Below are 16,768 nucleotides of genomic sequence, written 5' to 3'. Positions count from 1 at the left end.
ATTACAACACAATTGGTAAAGCTAGAAATGCTGTTTCCTGACTCTAAATCTACTATCCTTCCTCTGGTGATTTTATTTTGTCTTGCCTTTAATTTCCAAACAGTACGCGCATTATGCCAGTACCAAATGAATTAAGTACAAAAGAAGTCTTGGGAATACCTAAGAATTAATCTTTATGAGAAACGCGACCGCAAGGCAGAGAAAGAATATGCATCAAACCTCAAAAAAGACTAGCTAAATATGTTAGCACTTATTACATTTGCGGATCTTGTCACGAGTGTCCTTTCTGAATATAAAAATAACAACCTATAAGATACCTTTAATGACTACTTTATAAAGGTAGATCATTGATACTCATGAAAAGAGAAAAAAAAAATGAAAAGAAAAGAAAATCATCCTGCCCAGACTCCGATTGTTGACCTTACAACCAAAGCATACTAAACACTTCATTTCAAAAGCATATAAATCAGGTGGAGTGACAAGAAATTCTATAAAACTACCTGCTTTGCATAAACACCCAGGAACCACTCTGGTAGCTGTCCTGCTTTGTCAAATACAGAAAGCCCTTTCATTTCCCTCCCCCCGCCATGTATTTATTAAAGTAGACATTGAATTTTAGTTTTTCAAGTCTTTCAGAATTCTCCTGTTAGATACAGGTTGATAGCCCTCCGGAATTACTTCTTTTTTTTTTTTTTCCCCACTGATTAAACGAATGCCAAAAAGTACTCCCGTGTAATATAGATCAGCAAAAATAATGAGCAAATTCTTTATGCCAGACCCTAAGGGTAAGAAGAAAAATACCACCCTTACCCACCAGGAGTTCACACCTAGGAAGAGACATAAATAAGCAAACATAATTTTGCTGCACTATGATGAGCGCTGGAGGCGGAAAGAACAAGGGTTTTAGGGGCACCTTGTTTGTCAGAGTCGAGTGGTCACGGGAGATAAAGGTGGCAGGAGAAAATGGCACGGACGACCTACAAGGGAGGTCGGGCTGACATGGGAGGATGAGTTCATATGATCAGCCAGGGGAGGACAAGGGTGGCTGACGGTGTTGGGGGTTGAGATGATCCAGGGTTTTAAGTGATGGCAAGTTCAACGCCAGGGCAAATAGCATGGTTTTCACAGGGAGATCTGTAGGTGTGCACGTCCGGAACAGACGACACGCGTCACACTGAAAATTCTTAGTCGTCTTCTCACAGGAAGTCGGGTGGAGGATAATTTGAAACATGAAAGTGAAATAGCAAGATGTTTATTTCTAAAGGATCACTCTGAAAGCATGGAAGATAAAGGCTGAGAGGAAGGACGACGAACTTGGAAAAGAAACACGCATCCATGAGGAGGCCTCTAGGTGCGCTCTCCTGAAACCTTGGCTCACATCAGAGTCAACAAAAAGGAAATACTTCTATCAGCTGGCAGTGCGCTGGGCACCTGTGCCCCAGAGTTAGTTCTCTCGGCTCTACCTCCTCACTGCACCGGTTTGTCTTTAGACCAGCTTCCCGTCTTGTTGCAAGCAGGTTGAGGGGTGTTGCCTTGACACTGAGAACCATGTGGAGTCAGATGCTCTGGGCTGACATCTTGTGCTTGTGCCCAAGCCAACTGTGGTAGAAGGAATGGCATTGCCACCCCTGGCTGCGACCAACTGGGATGTGCCTCTGCACCCAAGGATGAGGACAATTCTGTAGCGACGTGGCTTCAACGGACACTAGAAGCAAATTAAGATTGGGGCCAAGGGGTGGCTCAGTCGGTTAAGCGTCTGACCCTTGGATTCAGCTCTGGTTGTGATCTCACGGTTGGTGAGTTCCAGCCCCGCATCAGGTTCTGACTGTGTGGAGCCTGCTTGGGGTTCTCTCTCTCTCTCCCTTTCCCTCTGCCCCAACCTTGCTTGCTCTGTCTTTCTCTCTCAAAATATATAAATTAACTTAAAATTTTTAAAAATTGCACAAAAGCAAAGTAGGATTCTGTCAAAAAAGAGGGAAATGGGTGATGAATAGGAAATGGAGAATACCCCATGAAGTCTCTAAATTCGTTTGTGTATATATGTATGCATATATGTAAATACATATGTACATAAATGCAGTCTGAAATTCTTAATTAACTAATATATATGCATATATATATATATATATACATATATATGTATATATGTATATACGTATATGCACAGATCTTCCTCTACTTACGAAGGGGTTATGTCCTAATAAATTCGTCATAAGTTGAAAATACCGTAAGTTAAGACACATTTTAATAAACCTGACCTTCTAGGCATCATAGCTTAGCCTCGCCCACCCTCAACCTGAATGTGCTCAGAACACTTAAACATTAGCCTACAGGTGTGCCAAACCATCTAACGCAAAGCCTAATTTATGATAATTTTCTATAATACATGCAATGTATTGGATACTGTACTGAAAATGAAAAACAGAATGGTTGTTTGGGTGCAGAACGGTTGTCAGTGTGTTGGTTGTTGACCTTTAGCGACTGTGTCCTTGCCGGGGATCCATGGCCATCCCCACCCAGCTTCACAGGAGAAGATCTACCTACCCATATTGCAAACCACCTGCCCAGGAACAGATCCGAATTCAGAATTCCAAGTACGCTTTCTACTGAAGGCATAACTTTCATACCATCACGAAGTCAAAAAACTGTAAGTTGAACATTGTCAATTAGGAACTGTCTGTATCTGCAGGCATGTGTGTATGTGTGTGTATGCTACACACATATGTATACATGCAGTTCACAGTTATTAGGACGACGCATATAGTCCTGTCCTTATATACACTCTATAGAGTCATACATATGCTACATATAGTCATATTGTATATGTGTGTGCACATATACACATACTGAGTTTACACAGTTAGTTATGGTTTATATATAGTAACCAATCACTACAGTGATAGAGGGGAAGACCAGAGCCATTCAAACAATTTTCTTTTCTTTTCTTTTCTTTTCTTCTCTTCTCTTCTTTCTCTTCTCTTCTCTTCTCTTCTCTTCTCTTTTCTTTTCTTTTCTCTTTTTCTTTCTTTCTTTCTTCTTTCTTTCTTTCTTTCTTTCTTTCTTTCTTTCTTTCTTTCTTTCTTTCTTTCTTCTTTCTTTCTTTCTTTCTTTCTTTCTTTCTTTCTTTCTTTCTTTCTTTCTTTCTTTCACAGCAAAACTCATCTGGTACAAAAGCAAACTCACTCCCCTCCATCAAATCTGTCACGTTCACTCCACCTTGGTTACCCTTCAGTAGTTACCCCTCGAGGTTACAGTAACATTAATTCAAGTGCATCTCCCCGTCAGTACTGATTGTCATGAGCTCTAAGTAAGTACGTAAATAAGTAAATAACAAATAAATAAGTAAATAAATAAAACCTACGACGAGAGAAGGAGAATATATGAGATCTCTTTAGGCAAGTTTACCAGCTGGTCTTCCTAATTCTTACTGTGGGATTTCAGCCAAGCTATGAGACTTTAGACTGTTCATTTTTATTATTGAAATGAAGAGGTTTGATAATGTTGTGCTGGGTTTTCTCACTCAGGAGATCTTAGGAGTCTGGTCCACGTAGGGCTAACCTTAGAAAAAGTTTCCATTATAACAAGTGAGTTTGGGAAGGAGTGGGAGAGGATGGAAAGTCAGGGTGGGAGAATGACTGGGGTTTGGGGAAGGGACAGAAGCCAGAGGCTCAGCAGGCTTACAAGTGACGTGGGGACCCAGGGGGAGCACGCTTCACTGTGGTCCTGGCTAAGGGTGTGAGCACAGCTAATTCCTGGTGCCCGGATGCCTGGAATGTTTGCTGTACCTTCTTCTCTTCCTGGAAGTGATGTGTTTCCCGATCCCTTGGCTAAAATAAATCTACTTTGCTCTTTGCCAGTGTATTCACAAAAGGCCACAGAGGGTCGTTTCTACAGATTTCAATATCTACATAATGAGATGAGCACAAAGAGATGAGGCCGAATCTGACCATAAATTGCGAAATGAACCACTGGGGTTAAGCAGCGAAATTAGCTGATGCAAAGGAAAAGCCGATGCCAAGCCAGTGTTATCTCCCCAGGGCCACAAGATGGCTTGTCAGTGTTACATTTGTACCCTGTAAACACAATGAACATATTTCCTGATTTATTTTAATGGAGAATGGGTTCATGGGGAGAAAAGAAAAAAAAAGCCAAATATCTTTCTTGTGATATCCACAGAATCAGTGAACACACTTTTTGAGTCTGATGAGGAAGATAGCATTGTCATTCACCTCAAGATAAATCTATTATATTTAAGACTGGAAAAAAAGAAAAAAAAGCTGCCAACTTGAACGTGTTAAGATTTGGAAAATTCTTTAAGAAATATGAAATTTATCTTGGCTGTGGATATGTATATTCGGAAACCTTGAAGTAGTGTGTCTAGAAAATTCATTTAGACATAAAGATTTCTCTTATTGAGCAGAGGCACCCCCGTGGAGAATAATGGAGTGGATCCACTCACATGTAACACTTTGAACCCTACTGAGAAGGAAAAGTACTTACTGGCAATTTTATCTTGTAAATTAGCAGTTAACCATATGTATAGATTATAATTAAAAAGTAATAGAATTTAAGACTCTGGAAACGTTGGGTTCATTTAATCTATGCCTCTGCCTTTAGGTCAGAGCATGTATGGTTTGGCCAAAGCAAAGATCTCCAAGGACATTCCTTGAGGATAATTAGTTATAACCTGAAGTAATTTACTTCTATGCTAAATCTAAATCACAGCATGTCTATACGAAACAAAAAATCCCTGATATAGGAGCATAAGACCCTTGTCCCTTTACTATTAGGATCTGTCTCTACTCACAGAACACTTCATCCATCTGTTTTTGTTTATTTGCTTGTTTTGGTTTGTTTTTGCTCAACATACTTCCAACATCAAATGTGTGGTTTTTTCCCTACTTCAGGGAACAGTTCTCCAAATCTCCAGACAGCAGCAGGATGTCCTATCATTTAATTCAAGTCAGACACTTAACTACCTGGAGTTAGCATCAGATCCCACAAGGGCTCAATCCCACAAGGTTGCCCCCACATGAGATGCCAATTGAACATCTGGGCCACCTACTGACTGACCAGCTAGAAGTCTGGGATTCCTGTGACCTCCTTGGGTCTGATAATTTGCAAGAATGGGTCACAGAACTCAGGGAAACGCTTTATTCACATTTACTGGTTTATTATAAAAGATCTAAATAAAAGCCAGATGAAGAGCCACATAGGCGAGGTCCAGAAGGGTTTCAAGTTCTTCTTGTCCCGGTGGAATTGGGGTGTGCCACCCCACACCCTGTGGGCCCTTGACATGTCCACCAACCAGAAAGCTCTCTGACCTCATTGTTTAGAGTCTTTATGGAGGTCCCATTACATGGACATGATTGATCAAACCATTGGCCATTGGTGATTGACTCAGCCTCCAGGCCCTCTCCTATCTCTAGAGATTGGATGTTCTAGCTGAAGGTTCCAACCTTCTAATCACATGGGTGACTCCTCTGGCCACCAACTCCTGTTTCAAAGGTCTATAGGGGTCTGTCCATGGAAGGTCACCTCTTCAGCATAAACTCAGGTATGGTTGACCGGCCACATGAATAACAAAAGACACTCCTCTCCCTGTAATTACTCAGGAAATTCCACAGGTTTTAGAAGCTTTGTTCCAGGAATCACATGCTCTGTATGTAGATTTCAATTTCTCCACATCTTCACCACCGATTTTTATTTATTTTTATTATTACAGTCATCCTACTGAGACAGTATCTCTTCGGGGTTTTATTTGCATTTTACTAATGACATGATGTTGGGCATCTTTTCTTTTTTTCTTTTTTTAAACTTCTTAAAAGTTTATTTATTTTTGGGGCGCCTGGGTGGCTCAGTCGGTTAAGCGCCCGACTTCGGCTCAGGTCATGATCTCGTGGTCAGTGAGTTCAAGCCCCGCATCGGGCTCTGTGCTGACAGCTCAGAGCCTGGAGCCTGTTTCAGATTCTGTGTCTCCCTCTCTCTGACCCTCCCCCATTCATGCTCTGTCTCTCTCTGTCTCAAAAATAAATAAACTTAAAAAAAAATTTTTTTTTGACGTTTATTTATTTTTGAGAAGGGGAAGGAGGGGCAAAGAGAGAGAGGGAGACACACAATCTGAAGCAGGCTCTAGGCTCTCAGCTATCAGCACAGAGCCCAAGATTGGGCTTGAACTCGAGGATGGGAAAATCATAACCTAACCCAAAATGGGATGCTTAACTGACTGAGCCACCCAGATGCCCCAGGCATCTTTTCATGTTTATTGGCCATTCTGTATATCTTATCTAGAGAAATATAGAGTCACATTGCTCATTTTTCAGTTTAGTTCTTTGTCTTTTTATTCCAAGGTATATTAATATGTTCTGGATACAAGTACCTTATCAGATATATGATTACAAATATATTCTCCAAATTTGTTATTGTGTGTTCACATCTTGATAGTGCCTTTTAAAACAACATTTATTGATAATGATGAAGTCTTTTTTCTTTTTTACTCTTCCTATGTTTTCATAAATATTACCTAACACAATGTTAAGAAAATTGCCTCCTATGTTCTCTTCCCTAAGATTAAAAAAAAATTCATCTCTTGCATTTAGATTTTTATTTATTCATTTTTAATTTTTTTAATGTTTATTTAGTTTTGAGAGAGAGAGAGAAAGAGAGAGAGAGAGAAAGTGTGAGTGGGGGAGGGACAGAGAGAGAAGGAGACACAGAATCTGAAGCAGGCGCCAGGCTCTGAGCTGTCAGCACAGAGCCCGATGTGGGGCTCAATCACGAACTGCGAGATCAGGACCTGAGCCAAAGTCGGACGCTTAACAGACTGAGCCACCCAGGTGTCCCTAGATATTTTCTTTATTTTGAGTTATTTTTGTGTGCAGTAGAAGGTAGAGGTCCAACATCTTTTTTTTTTTTTTTTTTTTTTTTTCTGTAGCCAACTAGCCCAGCATCATATGTGGAAAAAAGTCTATTCTTTTTCTACTGAAATATCATGGTAACCCTAATGAAAATAAATGACCGTGAATATCTTATTTCTGATTTCTTTTTTCTATTCCTTTGACCTCATGTCTGTCTTCTGCCAGTACTAAGCCATTTTGATTACTATGATTTTGTAGTCATTTTTATAATAAGGAAGTAGTTTTCTTCCAACTTTGTTCTTTATTTACAAGACTGGCTCTTCTCGGTTTCTTGCATTTCCAACTGTAGGATTAAGCTTGTCAACTTCTGCAAAAATTGAAACTGGGATTTTATAGACACTGAATTAAATCTTCACATAACTGTGGGGTATATTGCCATTTTAACAATATTAAGTATTTTGTGTCATGAATATTGGATTTTTCCATTTATTTAGGTGTCTAATTTACTTCCACAATGTGTTATAGGTTTAAATACACAAGTTTTGACCTTTCTTTTAAGTTTATTTCTAAGCATTTTAATCTTTTTGATGCTATTATAAATGGGATTGTTCCTTAATTTCATTTTCAGGTTGATCATTGCTAGTGTATAGAAATATAAGTAATAACATTAGGACATATTAGGACAGATCCTCTGTCCTACAACTTTCTTAAACATGTTTGTTGTATCTAATAGGACTTTGTAATTTTAAGGACTTTCTATATCCAAGATTTTCAGTTCCCAATAGAGATAGTATAACTCCTTCTTTTCCAGTCTAGATGCCTTTTATTTCTTTTTCATGCCTAATTGCCCTGACTAGAAACCCGGGTAAAATGTTGAACAGAAGTGACAAGAACAGAGATCTTTGTCTTTTTTTCTGATCTTAGGGGAAAAGCCTTCAGTCTTTCTCCATTTAGAATGAAGTTACCTATGAGTGTTTTATAAATGCCCTTTATCAAGTAGAGAAACTTTCCTTCTAATCCTGTTCTGTTAAGTGATTTTATCATGGAAGGGTGTTGGATTTTGTCAATTTTTTTTGGAGCTTCATAAGATTGCATTAATTTTCATGTTAACCAACATTGCACCCTTGCATAAAACTCACTAGTTGTGGTATATAATCCTTGATAGATACTGTTGGATTCAGTTTGCTAGTATTTGTTGAATATATATTTATAGGAAATATTAGTCTGTAAGTTTTCTTGTCATCCTTGGCCTGTTTTTTTTTTTTTTTAAGTTTATCTATTTGTTTGAGAGAGAGAGTGAGCAGGGAAGGGGCAGAGAGAGAGGGAGAGAGGGACAGAATGCCAAGCAGGCTTCAGCTGTCCGCACAGAGTTCTATAGGGGCTCCAACTCATGGAACCATGAGATCATGACCTGAGCTGAAATCAACAGTCATATGCTCAACCTACTGAACCATCCAGGCACCCCATGTTCCACCAATTGTTTAAAGAGGAATCCACACAAATTCTTCACAAACTTCTTCATAAAATAGGATGAAAAACTTCCCAATTTGTTCTATGAGGACAGAATTACCCCAGTTAAAAAACAAACAAACAAACAAACAAAACAGGAGTGCCTAGGTAGCTCAGTTGATTGAGCATCTGACTTCGGCTCGGGGCATGATCTCACTGTTTGTGAGTTTGAGCCCTACAACACGTTTGCTGCTATCAGCATGGAGCCCACTTCAGATCTTGGATCCCCCTCTCTCTCTGCCCCTCCCCTGCTTTCACTCTCTCTCTCAAAAATAAATAAAACCTTAAAGAAACTGGAGGAATTTACTAGCAAAGCTATCCGGGCCTGAGGTTTTTCTTTGTGCTAAGTTTTTTGGTGAAAAATTGAATCATATTGTCGAAGGTCTATTCAGATTTATGTCTTTCTTTCTTTCTTTCTTTCTTTCTTTCTTTCTTTCTTTCTTTCTTTCTTTCTTTCTTTCTTCTTTCTTTCTTTCTTCCTTTCTTTTTTAGTTTCAAAAGCATCTTATTCTGCTCAGGAGGCAATAACAAATTACCATAGACTGGAGAGAGTTGACAAGAAACATTTACTTCTCATATTTTTGGAGGCTGGGCAGTCCAAGATCAAGTCACCAGCAGATCCAGTGTCTGGTGTGGACCTGCTTTCTGGCCTGTTGACGACTGTCTTCTTCTTTTTTTTTTTTTTTAACGTTTATTTCTTTTTGAGACAGAGGGAGACAGAGCATGAAGAGGGGAGGGTCAGAGAGAGAGGGAGACACAGAATCTGAAACAGGCTCCAGGCTCTGAGCTGTCAGCACAGAGCCCAATGCGGGGCTGGAACTCACAGACCGCGTGATCATGACCTGAGCTGAAGTCGGATGCTTAACCGGCTGAGCCACCCAGGCGTCCCACGACTGTCTTCTTATTGTATCTGCACGTTGGCAGAGAGTAGAGAGAGAGGTGGCCAGCTCTCTTTTATCCTTTATAAGGACACTAATCCCATTCATGACGATTCCATCTTCATGACTTAATTATCTTCAAAAGACCCAGCTCTCAATATATCACACTGGGGGGTGAGAATTCCAACATACGAATTTTGGGAGGACATAAACATTCAGTCAAGTAGTGTGTGTCTTTTTAGAAATCTGATCATTTAAGGACGCCTGTGTGGCTTAGTCAATTAAGCATTGGGCTTCGGCTCAGGTCATGATTTTGAGGTCCATGGGTTCAAGTATCCTGTTGGGCTCTGTGCTCACAGCTCAGAGGCTGGAGCCCGCTTCGTATTCTGTGTCTCCCTCTTTCTCTGCACCTCTGCTGTTTTAACTCAGTCTTTCTATCTCTCAAAAATAAATAAACATTAAAAAACAAAAATTTAAACAATAAGAAATCTTATAATTTAATCTGGAGTATCATATATATTAGCATAGAGTTATTTATTTATTTATTTATTTATTTTCTGAAAGTCTGGTAATCATATATCTCCTTTTTCACTCCTGGATTTTGTAATATGAGTCTTTATTCTTTATTTTCTTGGTCAGTATAGGTAAAGATTTGTTGGTTTTGTTAATCCTTTCAGAAATCCAATTCTTGCTGTTTTTTATTTTCTCTATTCTTACTCTATGCCCTAGTTCATCCATTTATACTCTAATCTTTATTATTTCCTTTTTTTCTTTTTTCTTTTGGTTTAATGTCCTTTCCTTCTAGTTTCTTAAAGTGTAATGTGTTGTTGATTTATTTTAGACCTTTCTTTTAATACAGGAATTTGCAGCTATAAATTTCCTTCTAAGCATGTTTATCTTTATTCACTGATTTTTTTTTTTTTTTTTTGAGTGAGCAAGACCAAGTGTGGGAGGGGGGCAGAGGGGGAGAGAGAGAGAAACTTAAGCAGACTTCATGCCCAGCCCGGAGTCCAATGCAGTGTTCCATCTCACAACCGACTGTGAGATCATGACCTGAGCCGAAATCACGAGTCAGATGCTTAACATCCTGAGCCACCCAGGTGCTCCTTAGAATGTTGTTCAAGTTTTCTATTTCCTAGTGGATTTTCCCCCTGGATTTTTTATCTATTATTGAAATTGTGAAATTGAAGCCTAAAAATTTTTGCAAAATTATCCATTTCTCATTTAAGTTCTGCTTTGGCTGTATGTATTTTTCACCTCTGTTGTCAGGTATATATATGTTTACCATTGTTATGTCTCCCTGGTGTAATGAAAAATTTATGATTATTATATATATTTCTTTTATTATTTTTATTTTACAAACACTTTTTTTATAATGTTACTACACCTACTCCTCTGGTTACTATTTGCAAGGCACATTTTTTTCCATAGTTTTACTTTTAACCTATTTGTGCCCTTGAATGTAAAATGTATCTCTTTTAGATAGTTTAGAGTTGTTTTTTATCCATTGTATCAATTTTTATCTTTTGATTAGTCCATTTAATTTATTTATGCTTAATGTATTTCCTGATAAAGTAGGATTTATATTTTCTGTTTTCTTTGCCTTCAATGTGTCTTATGTATTTTGTTCCTCTATTCCTCCATAATAGATATATTCTTGTGTGCTGTTTTAATTTTCTAGTTGTTAATTTTAGGACACATTTTTAATTAACTTTCTTGTCCTCATCCAGAGGATTACAATTTGCATTTTTAAATAATCTTATTTATATTAATAGCAACTTTATTTAAGCAATATGCAAAAAATGTATCACCTGTGAAGAGCTAACCTTCCTATTTGACATTCCTGTGTCATATTTTTTGTTGTTGAAAAACAGACATTTTAAATAATGTAATGTGGCAACACTGTGCACTAAATCTGCCTATATTTAAATTATCGTCGCTGCTCTTTGGTTATTTGGTGACTTTCCTGGTCTCATTCTGTAAAGTCTAATTTTTTCATATGATGTCTCTTAAGTCTCTGTTTTGTTAGCTTAATGGGAAGTGGATGATTGGACAGCTACATCAAAATTATGAATTGAAAATATCGAAGGGCACCTGGGTGGCTCAGTCGGTTAAGCGTCCGTCTTCAGCTCAGGTCACGATCTCATGGTTTGTGGGTTCGAGCCCCATGTCGGGTTCTGTGCTGACAGCTCGGAGCCTGGAGCCTGCTTCCGATTATGTGTCTCCCTCTCTCTCTGCCCCTCCCCCACTTGTGCTCTGTCTCTGTCTCTCTCTCAAAAATAAATAAACATTAAAATTTTTTTTAAAAAAAGACAACAATGAAAATAAATCTGGGCTTTGGTATTTTTAAAATTATAAATATATTTGAAACCTTACTTAAAGATTAAAGTTTTGTTATTTCTTTTTTATTCATCTAATGGAAGTGTTTACAACTCTGCTTTAGCTTTCATTTTCAGCTTGTACAGAGACTCTTGGTCAGCCAGACATGAGACAATATGTTCTTAGGTCCTTCCTGGGCATACACAAGCCCTCTACATGCACGTTATCTCTTTGATTCCCAGGAATACATCATAACTTTTCAAACCCCTTAACGATCATCTGATTTCCAAAATAAAAATTTTTATTTTATTGCAAGCATTTTGTTTGCCGTTTCGTGCAACTTTACTGTTAAGCAATCACCCCTGATTCCTTGTTCAACAGTTACCCTGGGCAGACGGTTTCTCAGTGAGCAAACACTCAGTCAAATCAAATAAATACAAGCTCTATGAATGAGAATTTTCCTGGAAACTGCAAGGAAGGTCAAATAGTGAAAAAAATCTGGGATTGGGGCCTTTAGGGGAGATCCAAGCTCATTTTACCCCCTTTAGTGACTTACTCACTACTGGGTTTCTCAATTACTTTGGAACTAGGGAGAGGGATGTAGAAATAGAGAAAATTAAAATGACACAAAGCCCATTGCTTTTACCAATATCTAGACATTTTTATTTAATAATCTTCTAGTTTTTGCTGCCTTTGGTTGACTTCCAGAATTCTGAATAGTTGAATGTGACCATTTAGCCTGTGTTGTCATCGCTTTTATGAAGGAGTGGGATTTCAGAGGCCCTTACTCTGCCATTTCAGAAGGGCTCCCTATTATATTTTATTTATAGCTTTTATGTTGTTCAGCTGGGAACAGGTGTGAATGAGGTCAGACCCTGGGAAACAGTAGTCATCTATTGACTGTATCCTGACTATAAATTGGAATCCCCTGTAAGTCCTAAAAAAAGTACTGATTCTCTGGTCACATGTATTTGCCTTAGAGGGAGGCTCAGACTGTAAGGAAAACTTTTCAGGTAAATCTAATGTGCAACTAGGACTGAGAAAAATAGTTTCAGGTAAAGAGAACGAGGTTTGTAACATCTTAGACAATGGTTCCCTCCCCTGCCCCCCGCTGCCCCCGGAAGGAGTAGAAGGCACTCTAGGGAAGTTCCTTCCATGGAGGGACCAAAAAGAGGAACTTACAATAAAAAGGTATGTGGTTTAAAAGACTTAACTAGTCAAAGGGATATGATTTAGGTCCTGGGCCTAAATAGTTATAAACATAGGTTTTAAAACAGGAAATGATTTTAATTCTCTAGTTCTCTGAGTACTGTTTGGGATCCACATAGCTCTAAGGGAGGAGAGGAGAAAAAAAATTAATAAAACCAACTGTAATGATCACCCCCAAGGGAGCCCAGATCCCTTTTAAACCTTAACATACCTAAGTAAAACTAGAGCAGTACTCCACAATGAGGACAAAGGGCTCTAGCCCCCGATGGCCGGGAGCTTCTCAAAATGGTCATGAAAGTGTGAAGATATTTGGGACAAGACCAGGAAGATAAACACAGAATGTTCAGAACATCAGTAAGCTACATGATACCATTGCCGCTGTAGGAGATGGGGTATGGTGTGTGTTGAGGGATTTGAGGCATGTAATTCTAAAGGCATATACAGTAAGATGACATTTATATGATTTGGTGACTGACTGAAGGAAGGAGGTGACAAAAGTAAGGACTAGAGGGAAAAGTAAAACAAAAAGTTTAAGACTAGCTCAGAACCATGTAAAGGTGTCTCTTCTGAAAGAGGAAATTCTTCCAGGCATTTGGGCAGGAGGAACAATTCAAAAAATTTCGAAAGGAAATTCAGGTTAGATTCAGACTTCAGGTAACAATTAATAGGAGAAGACAATGGAACAGTGTATAGAAAGAAAAAATAAAGGAACAGAAAAAGAAAGTGTGAACAAAGAGTCCTCTCAAAATGCTCGGGGTAGGCAGAAAAGATCAGCAAAAATGTGATTGTATTAATTCTTAATATTTCTTGGAATTGGGGCGCCTGGGTGGCGCAGTCGGTTAAGTGTCCGACTTCAGCCAGGTCACGATCTCGCGGTCCGTGAGTTCGAGCCCCGCGTCAGGCTCTGGGCTGATGGCTCGGAGCCTGGAGCCTGTTTCCGATTCTGTGTCTCCCTCTCTCTCTGCCCCTGCCCCGTTCATGCTTTGTCTCTCTCTGTCCCAAAAATAAATAAAAAACGTTGAAAAAAAAAAATTAAAAAAAAAAATATTTCTTGGAATGAAATGATATTGTGCTAGTTTGAATATCAAGGGAAGAAAGTCTACACATAGCATTTTATTTATTTTTAAAAAAATTTTTTTTAACGTTTTATTTATTTTTGAGACAGGGAGAGACGGAGCATGAACAGGGGAGGGTCAGAGAGAGGGAGTCACAGAATCTGAAACAGGCTCCAGGCTCTGAGCTGTCAGCACAGAGCCCGACGCAGGGCTCGAACTCACGGACCGCGAGATCATGACCTGAGCCGAAGTCAGCCGCTTAACCGACTGAGCCACCCAGGCGCCCCTACACATAGCATTTTAAATAATGAAAGCAACCGGGGCGCCTGGGTGGCTCAGTCGGTTAAGCGTCCGACTTCGGTTCACGTCATGATCTCGCGGTGCGTGAGTTCGAGCCCGGTGTCGGGCTCTGTGCTGACAGCTCAGAGCCTGGAGCCTGTTTCAGATTCTGTGTCTCCCTCTCTCTGACCCTCCCCCGTTCATGCTCTCTCTCTGTCTCAAAAATAAATGTTAAAAAAAAATTAATAATGAAAGCAACCTGTGGGATAACTAAAAATAAGTGTAATTTCTAAACAAATCAGAGATGGGAAGGAAGAGGCCCTTCTAGGAAGTGTTAGTAACAAAATGCTCTCCTCTTTGACCATGTGAAATCATACCTGTTTTCTAAAGTGCTAAGATGTTGGGTGAAATACACACACTGCGGCTCATTCTTGTTAAAATTAGACTATAAACTTTCCAAATTGCCAGTAGGAAAATGTGTGGCCCTCAACACATGCATGGAAACAAAGAACAGAAATTACAATCTTTATAGGAGAAGTGACAAAATCAGGGAACATTAAAATCATATAAAGTGGCAAAATTAAATCAAGCACATCACCTTTATAAAGAAATATAAATGGGGGCACCTTGGATGGCTCAGTCAGTTAAGTGTCAGACTTCCGCTCAGGTCATGATCTCACGGATTGTGAGTTCAAACCCCATGTCGGGCTCGGTGCTGACACCTCGGAGCCTGGAGCCTGCTTCGGATTCTGAGTCTCCCTCTCTTTCTGCCCCTTCCCAGCTTGGACTCTGTCTCTCTCTCATTCACAAATATCAATAAAAATGTCCCCCCAAAAAAAGAAATATAAAAGGAAATATATACATGAATATAGATATTTGGATATTAGAAGGAAAAAGGGGGCGCTTGCATGGCTCAATCAGTTGAGCCTCTGACTCTTGGTTTCAACCAAGTCATGATCCCAGGTTCACGGATCGAGCCCTGTGGCAGGGCCTGGAGCCTACTTGGGATTCTCTCTCTCCCGCTGCTCCTCTCCCCGACTCATGCTCTCTCTCCCTAAAATAAGTTTGTTTTAAAAAAGGAAAAATGGACCTGAAGTCACGTAAAATGTAAAGCCCAAAGATAAACAGCTTAGACAAAGTAACTTAAATGATTAAAAGGACAGGCAAAATAGTAGTGAATGAGAAACCCGTGATGCTGTTATCAGTCAGGACTAAGCTTAATTTAAAGGATACTTAGAAGACAAAGGGTATCACCCTAAGTGTCAGGTCCTGACAAGAATAGGTGGCCTGTTCAAACTGAAGTAAGTCGAAAGGTGCTTGATGAGGGAAATAGGTGTTAAAATGTGGGCAGAGGGGCATCCAAGGACCAGTGTGTGTGTTACCTCAGTGCTAGCCGCAGCAGAGCCCAATGCCCTCAGGTGTAAAATTTGAGAAGGGGGGGCAGTTAGATCTATGGGGAGAGGCCAGACGTGCAGCAGGCCCACCCACAGATACCTTGAACTTCCAGACTCACCACCATCCGGAGCGACCCTCTGAGACGGACCCTGGTGAGCTAACCCAAACTCACGTTCTTCCCTCTCTCCGATCTCTGGCAAAACTCAAATGAATAACAGAAGGCGACAGAGCCCAGTGAAGTCACCCCCACAGACCACCCTCCAGTCACAGAGCCACGGAGGATGTACGAAGAGCAGAGCCAAGCAGTGGTTGTTCAGCACCACAGTAAAATAGAGTGCACCGCGCAGGGAGGGTACAGCCGTCGTCAACGTTTATGCCCACGTCATGCTGACATTTGAGAAGGCAAAAGTAGGAAAGCTCAAGGATGGCAAAATCATGGTTGTATGAGAGAGACTTCCTATTCATCTGTAACACATCAAATAGATGAAGAACTAAGATAGGATATAGACAACTGAAATTGAAATATATTCGTTATTATACCCTGTTGACAGCATATTCCTTATTTCAAGCATCTGTAACATGTTTTACAACACAGAGAGGAAAATCATCTCTGTTGAATAGAGGCCAACCCTGCTTGGCTGCTGGTGGCATGGCTGTAAGCAACGGGTCACGTGAAAATGGGCTTCCAAGAAGAAAAAGATGGGGGAAAATCCGTACGACCCACCACCTGGAACATGGGGGATTCTCACAAACGAACAGCTGTAGGTGAGTCAGTGAAAATCCGCAAGCATCTAGAGAGAAATACAGTCCTCTATGTTTGGAAATCCAATATCAAAATTGTGCCAAGCCCATGATGGCTCTACCAATTTACACAATTACTGAGGAGAAGCACCGAGGCAGATGTCGATACTTGGGGAAATCGTTCACACCTGAGAAATGAACATCTCTAATGTTTTTCTACATTAATTCAGATTACTTTATATATTAGCTCACCAGCTTGTGGGATGAAAGCTCAATGAGACGCACATCGAAAGAGTGATGATAAATGATACCAAATTAAAGCAAGACTTCGAAACGTTGGCTCTGCGGCTGATTTGCATGTGATGATATACACAAGCGTGTTAATTTGTTTTGATCCTGCAGCACCCGAGCATGTTTTCCGCCCGCAATATTCACATAAAACGCATGAAATGGAAGAAAAGCACTTCAGGTTCTTTTTTTTTTTAGTTCAGTAAATTCTGACAGCTACGAGTCCACTGTAATTACT

The sequence above is a fragment of the Neofelis nebulosa genome, chromosome 3, assembly GCF_028018385.1.
Source record: "Neofelis nebulosa isolate mNeoNeb1 chromosome 3, mNeoNeb1.pri, whole genome shotgun sequence".
NCBI classification, from domain to species: domain Eukaryota; kingdom Metazoa; phylum Chordata; class Mammalia; order Carnivora; family Felidae; genus Neofelis; species Neofelis nebulosa.
This window is presented reverse-complemented; position numbering follows the sequence as displayed.